The sequence below is a fragment of the Kryptolebias marmoratus genome, linkage group LG1 (genome assembly GCF_001649575.2).
Source record: "Kryptolebias marmoratus isolate JLee-2015 linkage group LG1, ASM164957v2, whole genome shotgun sequence".
NCBI classification, from domain to species: Eukaryota; Metazoa; Chordata; class Actinopteri; order Cyprinodontiformes; family Rivulidae; genus Kryptolebias; species Kryptolebias marmoratus.
The window spans coordinates 19950691-19968557 of NC_051430.1; the positions used below are offsets into that span (position 1 = coordinate 19950691).

A 17867-nucleotide genomic window follows, 5' to 3' on the forward strand; every position below is an offset into this window, starting at 1 on the left:
TCTAGCTCCACAGCAGGGGAGCTGGATGGATAACGCCGCACAGGAGAAGGAAGGTTGGATTACAACACATATAGAATGAAAGCAACTTTTTCTCAGAATAGCATTGCTCCACTACATTTTCATACATCGAGTGTTTGTCATATTTATTCACAATATCCTATTTTTATCCTTAATCAGGTTGTGAAAAAGTCTCACAAACACACAAACATGATAGGTTGGCAGTTTTCTGTTGTGCAAACATTTATTTTTCAGAGAACCTTATAAATTGTGTTGCTTACAGGAAGTCAAAACATTCAATTAGCTATTTATATTTGTACATGAGCGTGCGTCTTTTCAAACTATGACCATACAGAAACATATGCTTCACCGTCTGACTGATTGTCAGTGACACTGCTTGTTCTGGAAGCTTTGTTTGGAGCGTAGGCGGCAGGTCAGTGACTTTGCTACACAGTACAAATGTTGCCATATTGTGCCAATGTTATAAAACTCTTCACTGGGCTTGGGTTCAATCCCCAGCATCTCCATTAAATAAAGCAATATTGTGAAGGGTAAAGCAAAGAGAAGCCTGAGAAAGGGAAGAGTCAGATGTTGGGAAAGAACTGGATTGTCTAAGATTAAAAGGAAAAATGGATGAAGTGTTGAGTTGGTTAGGAAGATCATAATACTTCCCATTCTTCCACTGAGTATTTTTTAAATCATTTCTGACAGAAAATTTATTATTTAACACATGAGCACATGTTTATACAAAGTGGAGAGTATATATCTGCTCTGCTCATGACTGAAAATACTTTTCAGTCTGTGTGAGGTAGGAAGCTACATAAGTAGTTTGCACTCTGGGACCTCCAGTGTGAAGGTTTGGAGAACACTACGTCTTTGTTTGTATGCGTGTGTGTGTGTGTGTGTGTGTGTGTGTGTCAGAGTTTCATGTACATACACAAGGCTTCGACAGTGTAACAAATAGATGTCTTCCTCTTTGATTTCCCTTCTGAGCTCACTTTTCAACACATTCTCTCTTTCTATCCATTACAAACTCACTCCAGCAGACATATGCACAGAGTCGGGACCTTTTTTTTTGTGTTTATATAATGTCTCTGATATGTGTGCCTCTTCCTGGTTCTTTTCAGCCAGTCCGCTCAAGGGACAGATAATAATCTGTCCGTCGGTCAGCACTTACAATTCCCAGCCAATCACAAAGTTTGTCAGGTCACTAAATATTGTTGACTTAATTTTCTCCCCCTTCCCGTTTTTTAAAGGGTGTCATAAGGATCAGCAGATATTTGGAGAGCTTTTGACATTTTCTCACATAGATTACTCTTTTCCTCTCTCCTTTCTCTCTTCCCCAAACATCCACACAGGCACTTACAAATGAGGACAAGCTCACAAATGGGGATTTGGAAAGCGAGTTTGAACATTTGCTCTCCTTCAAAGCACTTAAAGGGGATTTCAATAGGACAAAATGGAGGAGAAAAGAAATGAAAAAGATGGAAAGGAAAGAAGGAAGGGAAAAAGAGTGAACAATTTTTCTTTCATGTTTATTTTTTTTTTGAAAAAGCCTTTTTTTTATTAAACTTTTTAAATAATCAAGAAGAGCAAAAATTCTGTGCCTCACTTGTTTACTCTTTTGGGACTAATCTAACTTAATGATATGCTTTTTTTCTCAAGTATTTCTTTTCATGCATTGGCAATAATATGCATGCAGTTTTGGACACTGCTGGCTGAGCACACATTCACCAATAAATGAGTTCTTTTCAAAGCTATTTTCCTCTTGGTTTCCTCCCAAACTTACTTAACTGTGAACCACTTCAAATATTATTGATCTGCACTCAAAAGGAAATCAAGAAAAAGTATTGAATTAGTAAAGGAGTGGAGAGATTGGAGTCTTCAGTATGATTTTAAATGCATAAATAGAACTGGCCTTTTCAAGACCTGAGCACATTATCCAATTAGGTTGGAAAAAAGACTTCTGCTTCTATTTGTTCTCCATATTTCTGCTAAACTAAAGAAGACAGGCAGAATCACATTAAAGCGGTTTGGCTGCCTTTAATTTTATTTTCATATGTCTGGATTTTTTAACAACACTCTATCGTTCAATGTTATGGAAATTTATTGGGAAAAATCAGTCAGTCCTGCGTTTAGTAGAGTGTTTAGATGCACTTTAGACTCTACAATGTTTGTGGGGACGAATATGAACACTCAAGGTTACACCTAAGTTATATTCTGAATCTTCAGTTAACCTCAAGATGCAAGTTTTTGAGAGACTGGAGAACCTGAAGAAACTTATGAAGAGAACACACAAACTTCACACAGGAAAACCTTCACAGCCAAACTTTGAAACCCAGACTTTCTCATTATGCTGGCATAGATCCAACCACCCTACCATCACAGCATCATACAGCCTGCTCCTGAATTATAAAATATAAAAACTGCACCTTTTCTATTTGTCCACTAACGGAGTGGACTTGAACATTATTAAGTAATACAACAACCCCAAGAATTTAAATCAAATCAAATAGAGCGATCTGTAAAGATTCACAATCCTAGCTATTTTTTTTCAAATTTAATTTAACTAGTACAAAGTAGATTTTGTAATAGTATCTTTTGTCCAGTTATTGTCTCTGTGACACCATAATTTTCCTCCTGTCATGTATCTACAGTCCTCCCTTCACTCTTTTTCATTTTACTCTTGCCCTCTTTCTGCCTCATGAATAACATCTCTCGGTCTCCAGCTCTCACTTTATCAGCCTTCCTCCTTTAGGCAGATTACACTTATTCTGTTTAAGCAAAAATTTTTCTATTGCCTGTTTCCCCATTATCTTTATTTTCCTCTTCCTACTCATTTAACCCAATTAGTTACCCTCTGGTAAACTTGTCATTTCACATCAGTGTGCCTATGTGTGCACGTGTATACTGTACACTGACACATGCAGCACACATACACAATAATTGTCTTTTTTTGCTGTTTTTCATCTAGAAACACAGCACCTGCTATGATCCCATCAGTGTTACAGTGGGCAACTCAGACAGAGCTAAATGCGGAGAGTCAGCAGCCTTTTTATTTAATCATAAACATTTTAGTCCTTAAAGGTGCGGATGTTTATAACATGATCTGAATGGTTAAAAGCATCCTAAATACAATATGGTAAAGCTTCAGTGGTCTGAACACCAGATGCTGAAACAGATTGTCTGCATGTTGTTTCATGTTTATTGAGATTCTAAAAAAACATTTCTTTCTAAAGTGGAACTCATTGAGAAATAGAGATATTTTCATCTTTAGTTGTAGCCCTCATTTAGCCTTAAGTACTCCTGGCCAAATTTTGGTCAAACACTTTGTTCTTTTCACTGATTATTTATAAGTTTTGACTTAGAAAAAATATCACATTTAATAATATAAATAGTAAAAGCAAATGCAACCATCTTTGCTGCTTCATATAATAACTTTTATACAATGTGTAGTTTCTTATTTTTAAGTACAGATCAATTTATCTAGTCAGGCATATGAGACTTTCCTATACAGATGTACAGGTGTATCTCTCAGTTGGCCTAATATGCCAAACATTAGGTTTCTTTTATTACCTTATAAATCTTTGAATTATAGCTGACAATTTTACTAACTAGTTTTGAAGCAGAAATACAAGCGGCAGGAGTTGCAAAATGGCTCTGAAACAAAAGGCTCATGAGTTTGAATCTGCATGAGATGGAATCCATTCATAACAGGTGCATTAAAAACTGTTTTACTCAAATCCAAAATTTTAGGGACAGAAATATTTTAATACAAATTGTGTTGGAAGGTTTTATGAGTCCATTTATAGTGATAGAAAATTTATGTACAGAAGATTAAAACTTCTTTTTTTTTTGATGAAAAACAAGAACAGAAGAAACTCATTAAGCTGCAGCATCAAAGCTTGACGTTTCCCAGGCTTCCTTGTCTGATTTCTTAATGATAAAGTCAGAGAGGCTAATGGTGGAGAAAACTAAATGTTGGCTAAGATATGTTTATTCAGATACAATTTAATTCTAAATTATACAGTTGTAAACACTTACATAAAAATAAAGAGGCGATAAAATTAAAAAATAATAAAAAAAGATTACCTGGTTATACAATAGGTGGTTTTCAGTGCAATTAAAATCAAACCGAAACCCTGAATTTCAGTTAACCATTTTAAAATAATAACTATATATTTAAAATTTCCTAGTTAAAATGTAAACAATGTCTTTGAGAGGTTAACACAGAAGAAGACATTTTTTCTTTTAAATGTTTGAAAATCTCCACATTTGTCATTTTTCTACCAAAAAAAAAAACTAAATAGTTTTGAAGTATAACCATGTTGAGAAACTCACTCATTTTAAAGCTCCAGCCATTTGTGATCATTTCTGTTTCTGCATTTTTAGACATTTTTCAAAGCGCTTGTAGCCTGGTGCAGTCATGTAATATTTATCTGCTCGAGGGAGATATTTGTCTCATAAAATAAAAGAATGAGTGGAAGTTTGGAGCTCTGTGTAGTCTGCGGGCCACAGAATGATCAGATGAGTTCAGTATGTAAATATTTAAAACTCTGCTTCCAAAAGAATCTAAAAAGCTGCCTTATGATCGTAACTCAGTCCTGGCTTGTCTTCGTTTTGTTTTATTGACATTTACGACTTGCCTTAAACATGACATATGTATTCATTGCACAGACTACATTACAGGCTCAAATGATAAGCAGTGCAAAAGACCAAACTATTGTGAGAATACACTAAAACACATAAAAATGTTAAGCAATTTATTACCCATCACACTGAAGAGAGGACCAAACATGTACTAACACATGGGTACAAACCTGAAACACACACAAACTTTCATACAAACAAAAAAATCAGCCATCATGTCTGTTTTGCTTCACAGTGTAACTGAGTTCCCTTTTATATTTATTTTATTTACATTCACACAGTAGTATAGTAGACTTCATGTAAACTGTGCAAACATTTACACTTAGTGTTTATGTTTTAATTTTACTGTATTTATTTTATTTATTGAACAATTTCAATGTTAGATAATCATGGTGCAATCGATTTTCCGACATTACAAATGAAATTATTTTACTAGGCGCTCTGATGAAATTCAGTTGAATTAAAGGTTCACTGCAAACAAAAAAGAGGAAAACAGCTGAGGAAGTGACACGTTTACATGTGTGACATCAGCTTTATGTTAAATTACTCCTGGTGAAAACTATGAACATATTTTATTTTGTCTTTAATTTGTTAAATATAATATTTAGTTTGGCCCTAAACAACATAAAGAAATTATGTTTACAGAAAAACAAATGTTGTAAAAGTCAATATCAGAAGTGATAAAAGTATAAAAAATACAATTAGTGCAAAATTCCTACCATAACAACACCTCAGGGTTTAGAGGTCCACGTAGGTTTTGACAACATATCCTTATCTTTTTCTTATCTTTTTAAAACTAATATACATATTTAATTCACAGTCACAGATGTTTTAGTTAAAGCTGCTTTTATGGTAACTACTCTCCAATATGATGACAATAAGTCTGCGTGACAGAGATGCACTGCAGAGGGAAGTCAGCGAGGCTCATTTTAGTCTGATGAGGTGTTTGACTGGTTTTGACCTCAATTAATTTGCCTTGTTGAATTCCAGACTTATGCTTGGCCGAATTTAGTCACTTTGGACAATTTTCCCCAATTTCATCACTAATCTAATTTAATCCTTGTCGCATGTTTGCCACGTTGGTTGATTTGAAGTCTACAGAGTGCATTTTGCATCACATTTGACAACCTTCTGTGATTTTGATTGCTAAGTTATCTGAACCTGTGGGAGAGATAAGGTTTCTGGGCTGGTTTGTTTAAACTTCTTCTGATGGAAACAACAGGAACTAGATCTCTTGTTTGGTAAAAAAAACAAAAACATTTCAAACTAGTTTTTGTTGTTGTTTTTCTCAGTTACACGTTGGCTGAGTGAGTGGAACAGGACTATGTTCTCTCGAATGGTTGCATAATCTTTAAAAATGGTTGAACACACGATGGAGTTTTTACTTTTGATTAAGATTCAAATTTCCAAAGCTGGCTTCTCTCACACTGGGGAATGTGTTGGCTCCTTCACAGAGTTCTGAGTATACCTTCACATTGTGGAGAATCTGCACATTTTGCTCTCGCGTCTGTTCTAAATTAAATTTCTGATTAAAATTCTAATTTTAATGCATCACAACATAATTAAATATTCAATTTTACCTGATACTGTTTGCACAGCTTCTAAAGACAAAACCCTCAGCCTGACCGTAGTAAATAAAAACTGAGGGACCTCGTATGTTTTGTGATTTTCTATTAATTTAAATTAAATTTCTGATCAATAAATTTACTTTTCAATTAGGAATAAAGTGCCTTCTAAACAATCCAGTGTCCAATTAGTATGTTTTATAGAGCTTTTGCAGTGCTATTCAGAATCATTGTTATTTATTGCTAAAGCAGATCATAACATATTCTAAAAAGAACCACAAATGAATGTTTGTTATTAAAAACTGCGCAGCATCCATTTGTCAATTTTGAGTATTGTCCTATGTCTGATGAGATCTGTGTACACAATGCGTTCATTAAATGAATCTTGAATGTGATTATATTTGACTTCAACCATTCATTTCAACAAGAGGTTCAGGACATTATCAAGAAAAACAGATTCCCAACATCAAAGATCCATCACAAGGCTTCAAAGTGGGTGTGAGGTGCTTCTCTGTATGCCTATCTTCCTGTCTCCACCAAACTAACCTTTGATGTTTGTTGCCAGAAAACTTCATTTTGATCTCATTTGATCATATAATTCGGCCTGATTATTGTTTGTCAAGGTGTTGGCGCTGTAGTTTCTGGACGGACACAGAAGATTACTTCAGGCAAAACTTTCAAAGACCCTGCATTGATCTTGGTGGTCTCTGAATGTCATTTCAGCTATTTTTTTTTATAAAGATTTATATTATATCCAAAACATTTCAAAAACAGCAACTTTTTTAAGCAGTCTAAAGTTTCTTTAACTTTAATTTTCTATTACAGTCTCAGTTGCGGAAACTGAAATATCCTTACAAGTAGGAAGGTTTTAAGACATCTTTAATTTCAGTATTGACTATAAGAATGTCATTTTAACTTGAAAGAAAATTAATTATTGATAATAATAAAAAAAGTAATCTGATACAGGAATGTAGATTGATTATGTGTCACAGTGCCTTGCCATAAAAAAATAGCCCAATTAGATGCAGGAAAACGTTGATAAACTTGTAAAAGAAAAAAACAGACTGGATAATCTTTGCCGTTTACTACAAGCTTCTTCTCAGCTTGTTGACATCACCAGCAGAGATCATGTTTGGCTCGTACATCATGTATTGCATGTATTAACATGTAGGATTTGCTTGTTTTAAAGCTCTATATAGAGCAGCGTGGCAGCACAACAAGAAGGTCCAGGGTTCCAAACTTGAATGGGACTTTTCTGTGTAGAGTTTACATGCTCTCTGCGTACTCTGGTTTCTCCCACAATCCCAGAGCATGAATAATAAAAACAAGTCAGAGAGGTAGCAATACATAATACAGCCTAGCAACTACCAGATATGTTTCTGGTACTCACCGTAATTATACCATCTGCTTACTAGCTACATACCAGGAACTTACCTTGTACTTACACTTACGTGGTATCTACCTGGTACCCACATGGTATTACCTGGATTGAATGTACCTGTTAAGAACTGAGATGTATCATGTGTCGTTATCCCCAGAAATAGCTGATACTAGAATATAGCCTGAAAAAAAATTGTATTCTCTATTTGTGTAGAATTAAATTGTAACTTCTATTGGCTGATGTGGATGTGTTGTGAAAATTGTTAAGTTTGTACAGTAATGGCTGACCTGAAAGTGTCTATCTTAAGCAGTACATGAAGAAACCAAATACACAATAGTTTTAGTGTTTGGAACTGTATGACCGAGGCAACAAAGGGAATGAGAAACACAAACTAAACGAATCTTAGTGTTTGTGAACAGCATCATGGGAATACAGATACAGAGTGAACAACGCAGGAGGAGACAGAGTACAGCAGAACAAACAGAAAAGTCAGTGAATAATAGAACAAAGGGACAAGCAGGAAAAGCAACGGTTTGTTGCAAAAAAATTGACTCCTACCAGGCCACCTGAATAAAGCAATAGATCTTTTCCTTTTTCCAGTTTTACAGGAAATCAGATATTTTATTTTTGAGCAGAAATCCAACAATGGAGTAATTCTCCCTTTATGTCTTGCAGAGCTTTACATCACCTCTAAGATCTTCACTGACAGACACAGATGCTGTGTAAACTTTAATTCATTGTGAAGATGCTCTTTTTGCTCTGTTTGCTTTTTTATGCATTTCAAGATGGATATTTGCAGTAAGAAACACAGACACTGACCTATTAAAGTAATCCACAGTTGTGACAATTTAATTATTTTGCAGAAAGCAGAAAATTTCTTTGGTGTTACAAAATAATTTCTGTTACATTGAGTGTTATTTTATCATGCAATAATGATGTTCTTACTTCATAGTAACATAGACAGTAGCAGTGAGGTTTAATGCGGCCATTACCAAAGCTGTTGGTTTTTTTTAATTGACGTTTGTTTGTTTAAAGGTTACAACTAAGTTCTGCTCCATTTTTTTTTTTTTGTCTTTCACATTTCCTTCTTATATCTTTAAGATATATTCTCCTTCCCTCCAACTTTCTGAAAGCACAAAATAAATAAATAAATAAATAAAAACTCTTAGTAAGTTACTATCCTTGTTTCTTTAGTTTGGTGATTTAAGGCTTTTGCAAATTCTCACCGAGGAAAACATCAAAGGTCTTACAAATCACTTTACAATTAGAAAAGAAGCTTAAAATAAGATTTTTTTTTGAGCTTTGAAGACTAAAATGTTCCATGAAAAATTGAGAAAAGCTGAAAGATTGTTTAAAAAGTTGTGGCATTTTTCTTGTGCAAAAGGCTAATTACAAAGCAGGTCTGATTACCTGAATGTTTAATTTTGATGGGAACTGGGACTGACAGATTGGTTTCTCATATTAATTTATTTATTTTCTTTCTTGATGTTTAAGCCTTTTATCTGAGTTTTCCTGTTTTGAACGTTGGAAGAGGCTGTGAAAGTCCTCTGAAAACCAACAGGTCAGTTGTCAGGGAGAGCTGTCAGAACGGAGAGTCTGAAATGAAAACGAAGCCATCAAAAAAACAAAATATGCAGTCAGATTTGTACATGACTGAATAAATTATATATATATATATATATATATATATAAAAGTTCACAAGGACACTTACCCAACTGACGAAAAGTCATATCAGCAAAATCAGTATAAAATGGCAGCGTTTACAATTGACGTTTGATGTTTTAGTTAAATAAAAAACATTTTTTCAATTAAAATATATAACTTTTGAGTTTTCATTGGGTGTTTTTTAAATATGCATATGCAAACATAAAGAGCGTGCTAGTTTTTAATCAGTAACAAGATTATTAATTTTATGTGCATGTGTGTTTGTGTGTGTGTGTGTGCTGTTTATTTTATGCCTTGGCAATAAAACTGTTCAGTCCAAATATTAATGCTACTTTTCCTCCATCCATCTTTGAAAAGCTTGAATATACAAGGAAATAGTTCTGATTGAATTTAAAAAATGCATGCAGAAGATGTGTGTATGACTGCAGCAAAACATGATGAGCACTTTATTTATCACAGATAATTGTTCTCTCAAAAAAAAATTAAAGGTATAGTTTAGATCTTTCAAAGTGGAGTTCTCTGAAAAGATTATGTACAATTAACATCTTACCTATTGTATATAGGTCCTTGATCAATTTTAGTTTGGAGAAAGAAAATTTAATTGTGATAAGATTGACTGCTGGCTAGCAACTAGTCATAGTGACGTCATGTGAATATTTTCTAAAATTTTTTATTGTCGTCAATTTTGATTCCACAATTGTTACTGCAGAAACATTAATAATAGTAACAGCCAGCTGCTGGTGCCTCTGTTTTGCATCTAACCATAGAGTTCTATATTTATACTGTAACTGCGTGATGTTAAATTGTTAGTAAATGAAAGATATAATAAAGAGCATTTCCAAAAGCAACACTGGGACATTTTTGAGCTTGAAGTTGTTTTAAGACAGCATCAATCCACTTTGACCCTAGCTCCACTACGACTAGTTGTTGGCTCATCAATTCGGTCAGAACTTATAAATATTTGTCTTAACCGAGGTCGTTCAAGAAGCTATCAGCAAAAGGTAAGATAAGATTAATTAACCAAATTTTCAAACCAAATTTTCATCTGAACTGTTTCTTTAGGTGAATGTGAGGGGAACATGAAAGCTAAGAAATAGTGTTGAAATTCTGAAATGCAGGTGATTTTACTGGGAGTGAAAGCAGCAAACGTCCTTCTGTGTTTACCACCTCATAAACATCAGCCATTAAATACAACTTAGAAAACTGCAGAAAAAAGCTGTGTTTTATAGAAACAGTGAGGTTTACTGCAGAATTGCTTTGCAGTGACATATGGCGTGTGTTTGTGCATGTATGCGTGTGTGTCTTAGACATAAAAGCGAAAAGCAATTTTATTGTCAACTTATATGAGAAGTTTTTACCTGTAAAGTTATCAGTTGTAAACATCTCCTTCTCTATGGTTCCAATAAAAGACGTCTTCAGGCTTGTTGTGTTGACAAATGACCAAAATGTGAGATTTAAAATCCACTTTGTCAAAAAAAAAATAAAAAAATATATATATATATATAACAACAACAATGTTTCTGGCCTGGGAACGCCTTGGGATTCCCCCGGAGGAGCTGGCCCAAGTGGCTGGGGAGAGGGAAGTCTGGGTCTCCCTGCTTAGGCTGCTGCCCCCGCGACCCGACCCCGGATAAGCGGAAGAGAATGGATGGATGGATGGAACAACAAAGAAAGGCAGTCGAAAAAGAGATGATTTTACTTGAGGAGACATAAATAGCAAAGGTACAGACAGACAACCAGACTAAAAAAAAGAAAAACTAGCAGACACTGAATGGCAACAAACCTGTACGAGCAATCCAATGAAAAGCCCCACAAACTTTGTCTGATTCACTCAACAAAAGCTCATCTTTATGAGCTGCGTGAAGATCCTATCTGTTGCACTATTTCTGTATTTGATTAAACTGAATTGTGCCATTTTTCACAGTATTACGTCTCCAGGGCAGGAAGCTACAGGGGGCGAGGCTGCTGTAGAGTCATTATAAGAAGAAGATGATGTTTGGTGTCTGCGTAAACAAAAAGGTTATTTGAGCTTAAAACAGTGATGATAGGAAGCTGTTTATCTGTTTACTTGAATTAAATGTTTTTCTTTTTATTTGTGCTACTCCAAGAGCAGTGTGGTGGTACTAGATCCTAGCTGTAGTCTCTCAGAGATGCACCAAATGAGCACAACGTCTAAGCACTGCATTAAGAGGTGCAGGCATGTAATTATATGCCTCCACCAATTAATGTTAAATTTATGTACCAGCATTATAGGACATGACAAGCTTTTCCTGCATTGACCTGGTTACTAGTGTGACAAGTCCTGCTTCAGGCAGTGGTGATGACACCATAGATGTTTGCCAAAAACTAAACAGTACCCAAATTAAAAAAAGAACGCCAACAACCTATAACAAGACTAAGGAATGAGACAGTAAAAGTAAATCCATCCAGAGTGGATGATGTAGAATCTTGCATTTTTGTCGTTCTATTTTTTTGTTAAATCAAGAAGTGGACTTTTGTGTGGGTTTATAATGCATTTATTAGCAAAATCATTTTTTGCATTTGTGTGTCTACCTCAATAAAAGACACTAAGTAATATATCTTTTAGTGATTTAGCCTGCAAATGAATTGTCTAGAATACCCACCAATGCTACATGATGGTTGTTTTTTAAAAAAAATAATAATGGCACTTTGATTTACTGCATTTCTGTGGAATCAGGTTAGTAGTATCTCAGGAACTGGCTTCACTGCATACAACAGTTTAAGGACATTTTATCAAATTTGTTAACCAATGGAAATTTCCAGCAGGTGAGCACACCTCGTTACCATATTACCCACCTCTTGTCCAAATGCCAGCTGGAAAAGACTCCAGCACACTCAAGCACCCTTTACAGGAGAAAATGAGCATGGCTAAGTAAGGTTTTATGACTCTTTAACTTTTGACAGGCTGTGGTTTTTGTGTGATCCATATGTTTGTCACGTTAGTGGCTGCAAATTAGACACCTCCAAATGTTTATTCTTGCATTTTTATTATTTTTATTATTATTTATGTTACTTTAAGTAAAAAAAAAAAAAAAAATCATTAAAAAAACTATACATTCATTTCATAAATTAGACTTTTACGCATATTTATCCAACATAAAGCAGTGCATTAGGTGCTTGACTTACAGCTTCTTTTTTTTCTATTCATTACCGTTCCAGCCGTTACCAACCTAGCAAATAAACTGCAGAGATAAGCACTGTCACAGGCATGCTGGTGCCTGCTCAAACTTAATGATAGCTGTGTCGCTGAATTCTCTGAAGCCAATTACGGTGTTGGGTAATTGAGGTTGATTGCATTGAGGCCAATTATGTACGTTTGCACGCCCAGACCCCTTATTATACTGTGGTGGCACATTAGGTGCCTTTTTTCTTTGTGGTCAAATACAGTGTGGTCATAAACGATAACATCAAGCTCCTGTTTCATGGAGCAAATAACATCTTTTAAAAAAAAAAAGAAGTTTTGAGCAGTTTTTTGCATGCCAACTTGTCTGTGAGGCAACCATTTAAATCCAGTTAGATTCATGTGGACTCAACGATCACATCAGTCACATAAATGTGTTCCTGGTTTTGTGCGGTCATATAGGATTACAGTCAATTCAAAGTAAGCTAGTAGGTCACTGCTTTGAGACTAGGCATCTGAACACAGATTTTGTGCACAGCTTGCATTTTAAATTGCATTTTAAATAAGCTGTTGCTGAATAGTCATTTTGAATGTCAAGCTGTGTGACTTTCAGAACAAAACATAAAACCACATGTTGCCTATGTCTTTAAAAAAACTGCATCTTTATTTAAAATATTCAAAAAAAAAATAAATAAATAAAAAGCAGCATTTCTTGTGAGCAAACTGCCCACGACTTTGCATGCCAAAGTTTTAAACAAAAATATCACTTCAAATATATGAATGACTTTCAGCTACTACCACAGAAAATTTTAGCTTAATATCTGTAAAAAAAAATGACTGTGGTAAAGTTATTTTTTTTACTAAAATTGCTTAGCTGTGGAGGCCATCTTAAATCAAGTTGGCTCCAAAAGTCAATCAGTTGTAGATGTACATGTGATTACTGTCTGGTAGGTTATTTCATGAGATATTTTGCTAACACACACATGCACAAAGATGCAGGCAGTTTTATAATTGCCTGTCTTTCCTGGACACATGAGAAAAACATGGTTTTTAGATACTCATAAAAAAACAACATTTTTATGCCATTGCCATGTAAAAACAATTGTCAGAATTTAGAATTATACAGCAATTGCTTTTGACTGAACTTAAGGGCCTTCTGGATTTATTTTGTAGCATAGCATGGAGGTCCTGCAGTTGTGTGGTTAGCAGTGCTAGTTTAAGACAAAACAACCCCAAAGACCATTATGTATTAGTTTCTGCTCCTTGTAATCACATTATGTACACAAAACTCCACTTTTGCAAACAACTCAAATTACTCACTGGGCTTTCCATGCTTGGCTTGTTTAGCAATTTTCCTCTCACAACAGCACAAGTGCAGTAACTACCTACTGGAGAACATCCTATGTAAGATTTACCTCCATCTGTTCACTCCAACATAATTGGTTTGATTTGCCTGATAAGGAAATGTGTGGTCTGACTGTAATTACCGGTAACTCGTGTGGTCATGAGGGTTGATGATTGCATATGGTGGCCATATAATTCAGCTTGTGGGCTTTATTGCAGGTGTAATCTTCAGTAGTGACACAACAAACCTTTTTTTTTTTTTTTTCAGCAAAAATCGTGACTTCATACAGTCTTCCATAAAATCTGAAACCCAGTTTTTAAAATAAAATAGGCCATAGTCACGTCTTCAACAGTGAAAGATAAAGTACTTTATTCAGTCATTTGTTCAAAGACAGAACAACTGCAGTTCTAAAATACAGTTCTAAAACAGCAAAAAATTTAGAAGATGCTTGCTGTGAGGCATTGCAGTCAGTTTTTGAAACAAAAAGATGCTAAGCTGAGTTGGTTATTTGGATGTCTACTAATGCAGTTTTAATAACTTGATAATAAAATAGGTTCCTTGATCCTCTCTTAGAAACAATATGTTATGTTGACAGCATATTGAGGCCCTATAAGTTGTTCATTTAAAGAGACAAACATATATATTGTCTTCTAGGGTATTTGGATCAAGAAAACATCTTGCACACAGTATATTTAGGCAAACAGAAATAAACTGAGTGAAACAAACAATCCCGTGAAAAGATAAAGTGATAGTAATAGAAGCTGTTTTGACATACTTGGACACCAGGAGAATGTGCAGACAATTCATGCTTTTTAAAGAGACACTTTCTGCAGAAAATATGAGACATTTCCAGAGTGCACGTTAGGATACAATGCAAAAAGTATGCTGTGGGAATTGCTGTGTTTTCTTTATGTTGAAAATTGGAGATAAGGCAGTCTTATATAGATTTTATGTTAATTACTGTCAACCAAATTTACCTTCTACAGAATAAAGCCACACATTTCAGCATTCACACTTATCCTCTGTGCAGGATTTGCTGCCTTGATCTCTCGTTGTCTCACCTGCTGTTCTTCCGAACAGTTTAGGTGGAACCTGGGTGGAAAATGTCTACAAGAAGTCCAAAAGTGAACGTGTCTGACATTTGCATTCTCACATGCAACCTCTGCGGAAGACCTCAACAACATCCCAGAACTACATTTCAAGTGTGAAAACAGCTACGTGGAGAGTGGGGGGAAAGATTTCCGCTAAGGGATAAATAGAACATGTGAGGGGGGGAAAGGAGGTGTATAAATGAAAAAGGAAGCCACAAATAGCAGTACTAAAGGAGTCTTGGAGTTGTTTCCCTCAGGAATGAGGCTGATGTAATATTTAAAGGTACAAGGGGCCGTGGTGTCACCCCCACTAGCTTTTAGACCTCTCTGAATAGCAGTCAAACACTGCCAACTCCCTTTGGTGCAATACGGCCACAGGAAAGTTGCAGCAACTTCTAGCTAAAGCTAAGCATAGATGATTGATTATTTACATGCGCTTATGTAGCCCAGAAACCTCGGTTTCAAACAGTTTGTTCTTCTGCTTGCATATTGTCACTATAAATAATCTGTTTTGTGCCTTTAAAACTGTTTTCAAGTAATTTCCTTGGAAGACCCCTCCAAGGCACAGCTTTAACTTACAACATTAAGTAAACACATGACAAATTCAGCCCTAATTTGAATGTCTGGACAGTGGAAAATTTTTAGAAGTTTATGCAGGGACATCGTTATTTTGCCAGCTGTTTCTTCTCTCGCTGTTCATAAAACAGTCTATTTGAAATATGGCACAAGTGACAAATTATTACTTCAATGCATTAGTTTTTGTCATGTTTAACCTTTAAAGTTAAAGCACTAAAAGCATTTTAAGGCCTTTTTCAATGTTAATGAGCAAAAGAAGCCAGTTTTAGCAGAGGCTGCCTTCAAGCTAACATTCTGTGTTAAAAAAAACAACCTGTATATACAATAGTTTAGGTAAAAAGTTTTTTTTTCCTTTAAGTGTAGCTAGTTTAATAATGAAAAAAAAATCTTGATAGGTTTTTTGCCTATTTGTGTATCAAGTGTCAAGCAAACAAACAAACAAACTGTGTGTATATTCTGTCTGAAATGCTATCGTCTTGGCTCCAAAATAGCTAAAGCTGCAACTTGAAAGTTCTGATAAATCACAACTAATTGTGTATCTTTCCACGGGTGAAGCTCAGTTTGCCTCCGGTGCAGTGAACACGTTTGAATTATTTATGTGGCAGTTGAAATAGAGTATGACAAACACACAGACACACATATTCCAAGACAGATTACATGAACTTTCAAGCCCCTGGCCCTTGGGAGCTTTCAGCGCCTTCTTCTAATGTCTAGAAAGTTCAGTCCTGTGTGGGTGGGGGGTGCGCGCGTGTGTGTGTGTGTGTGTGTGTGTTTGTCCTGAGCATGACAACAGGCCCTTTCATAAAGGTCTTGGCCCTTCATCTACCTTGGGGCCTAAACTGCATGCTGCCTGCTCCTGTAAAGACCTACTTTTTTTTTTCCTTCTGACTTTTCTTTGTCTTCAGTCTTTTATTTTGTTCTCTTTTTGCTCTTTTTGCTGTCAAACACAATTATTTTCCAAGGACTTTGTTGACCTGCTCTTACCTACATCTCTTTCTATTAGCTGACCTCTTCTTTTGTTGTATTTTTTTTGTTTTTTTTCACTAAGTTTCTGTTTAGCAGTAACTTTTTTTTCCCCACTTTTATCCACCTTGCCTCACATTGTTTCTGCCCTTCAGCTTCTCACATTTTGATCCTTCTAAACTCCTTTTCTATGTCTGTCTTCCTCAACTTTCTTTTTCTAACGTTCATACATATTCTCATAAAAATCATCTTCATCTCACTTACACCCATACAAAACACACACTCCCACAAAAGTGCACACAATCTGGCCCTAGTAAAATCTTCCAGTGGTATTTACATCTCATGTTAAATGGATGAGCTGAGAGAAGGTGTCCTGTTTTGCCTCTGGTGTTGGATGTAGTGAGATAGAGGACAGATTTTAAGATTACATCTTTATGTGATCTCTCTGCTGCATTCACAGCTGTTTCCTTTGTGACATATTGCATTAAGCTCCTTGTAGTGTCAAAACAATTTACAATAATACAGCGTGTGATAAGATGAGTTGTTTTCAATACATTTTTTGAGGCACTTGCAGTTTTTTTTGTGAAAAACACTGACATCCTATCGTGCTATTTGATGGGACTAAGAGTGGAAATGCTAGTGTTGAGGACAAAACCCCATCTGTCCTTTATACCTGTGAATAACAATGATTTTGCGAAAGTCAAGGCAACAACACACCTTTTAGTTGACAGGATAATTTGCACAAGATCTGTCATCCCAGACCACAATTACTCATGTGATGTCTTGAAATAAACTGCCATTTTTAGAGTTTTTGCACAAACAAGGTGAAAGTCTAGAAAGTAGGTTAGAGGATGCAAAACTAATGTTAGAGGATGCATTGAAAGAACTGCTCAGTGACCTAATTATTAAAAAGAACTGTCGCGTTCACATCATGTCATAAAAAAATGGATCTTGAGTAATAAGTGGAAGTTTTCTGAGTCATTTTACTTTTCAGAATAAGGTTTTTTTTATTTTAAGTAGGTTACATTTATAGAAAACTGGCAACAAGGGTTACTCTATGTATTTTTCATGGACATTCATGATCAATTAGGTTACACAGATATTTTGCTCATCTGATTAACAGAGGACTGACCAACAATTAATGTGTCCAGATGACTGCAATAATGTTTAAAAAAATCATTTGTCCAAAGGTTGCAGCAATAAATTGTGTAGATTTGTTGTTCCCTTGGAAAGTTTATAAAAGTTTCTGTGCATTTAAGAGGTCCAAAACCACCAGCTTTTTAATGATCCCACAGTTACCATGTGGCAGAGATTTTACTTGCATTGCATACAGTGTCTACTACAGGTGCTGGTCATAAAATTAGAATATCATGAAAAAGTAGATTGATTTCAGTAATTCCATTTAAAAAGTGAAACTTGTATATTATATTCATACATTACATACAAACTCATATATTTCAAATGTTTATTTCGTTTAATTTTGATGATTAC

At 35.2% G+C, this 17867-nt stretch overlaps 1 protein-coding gene across 2 annotated transcripts in view; it reads left to right on the plus strand.

The window, feature by feature from the left end:
• The window catches only part of si:ch73-72b7.1 (netrin receptor UNC5C), a 194300-nt gene that overhangs the window by 36132 nt on the left and 140301 nt on the right, over window positions 1–17867 (plus strand). The window lies entirely within an intron of this gene.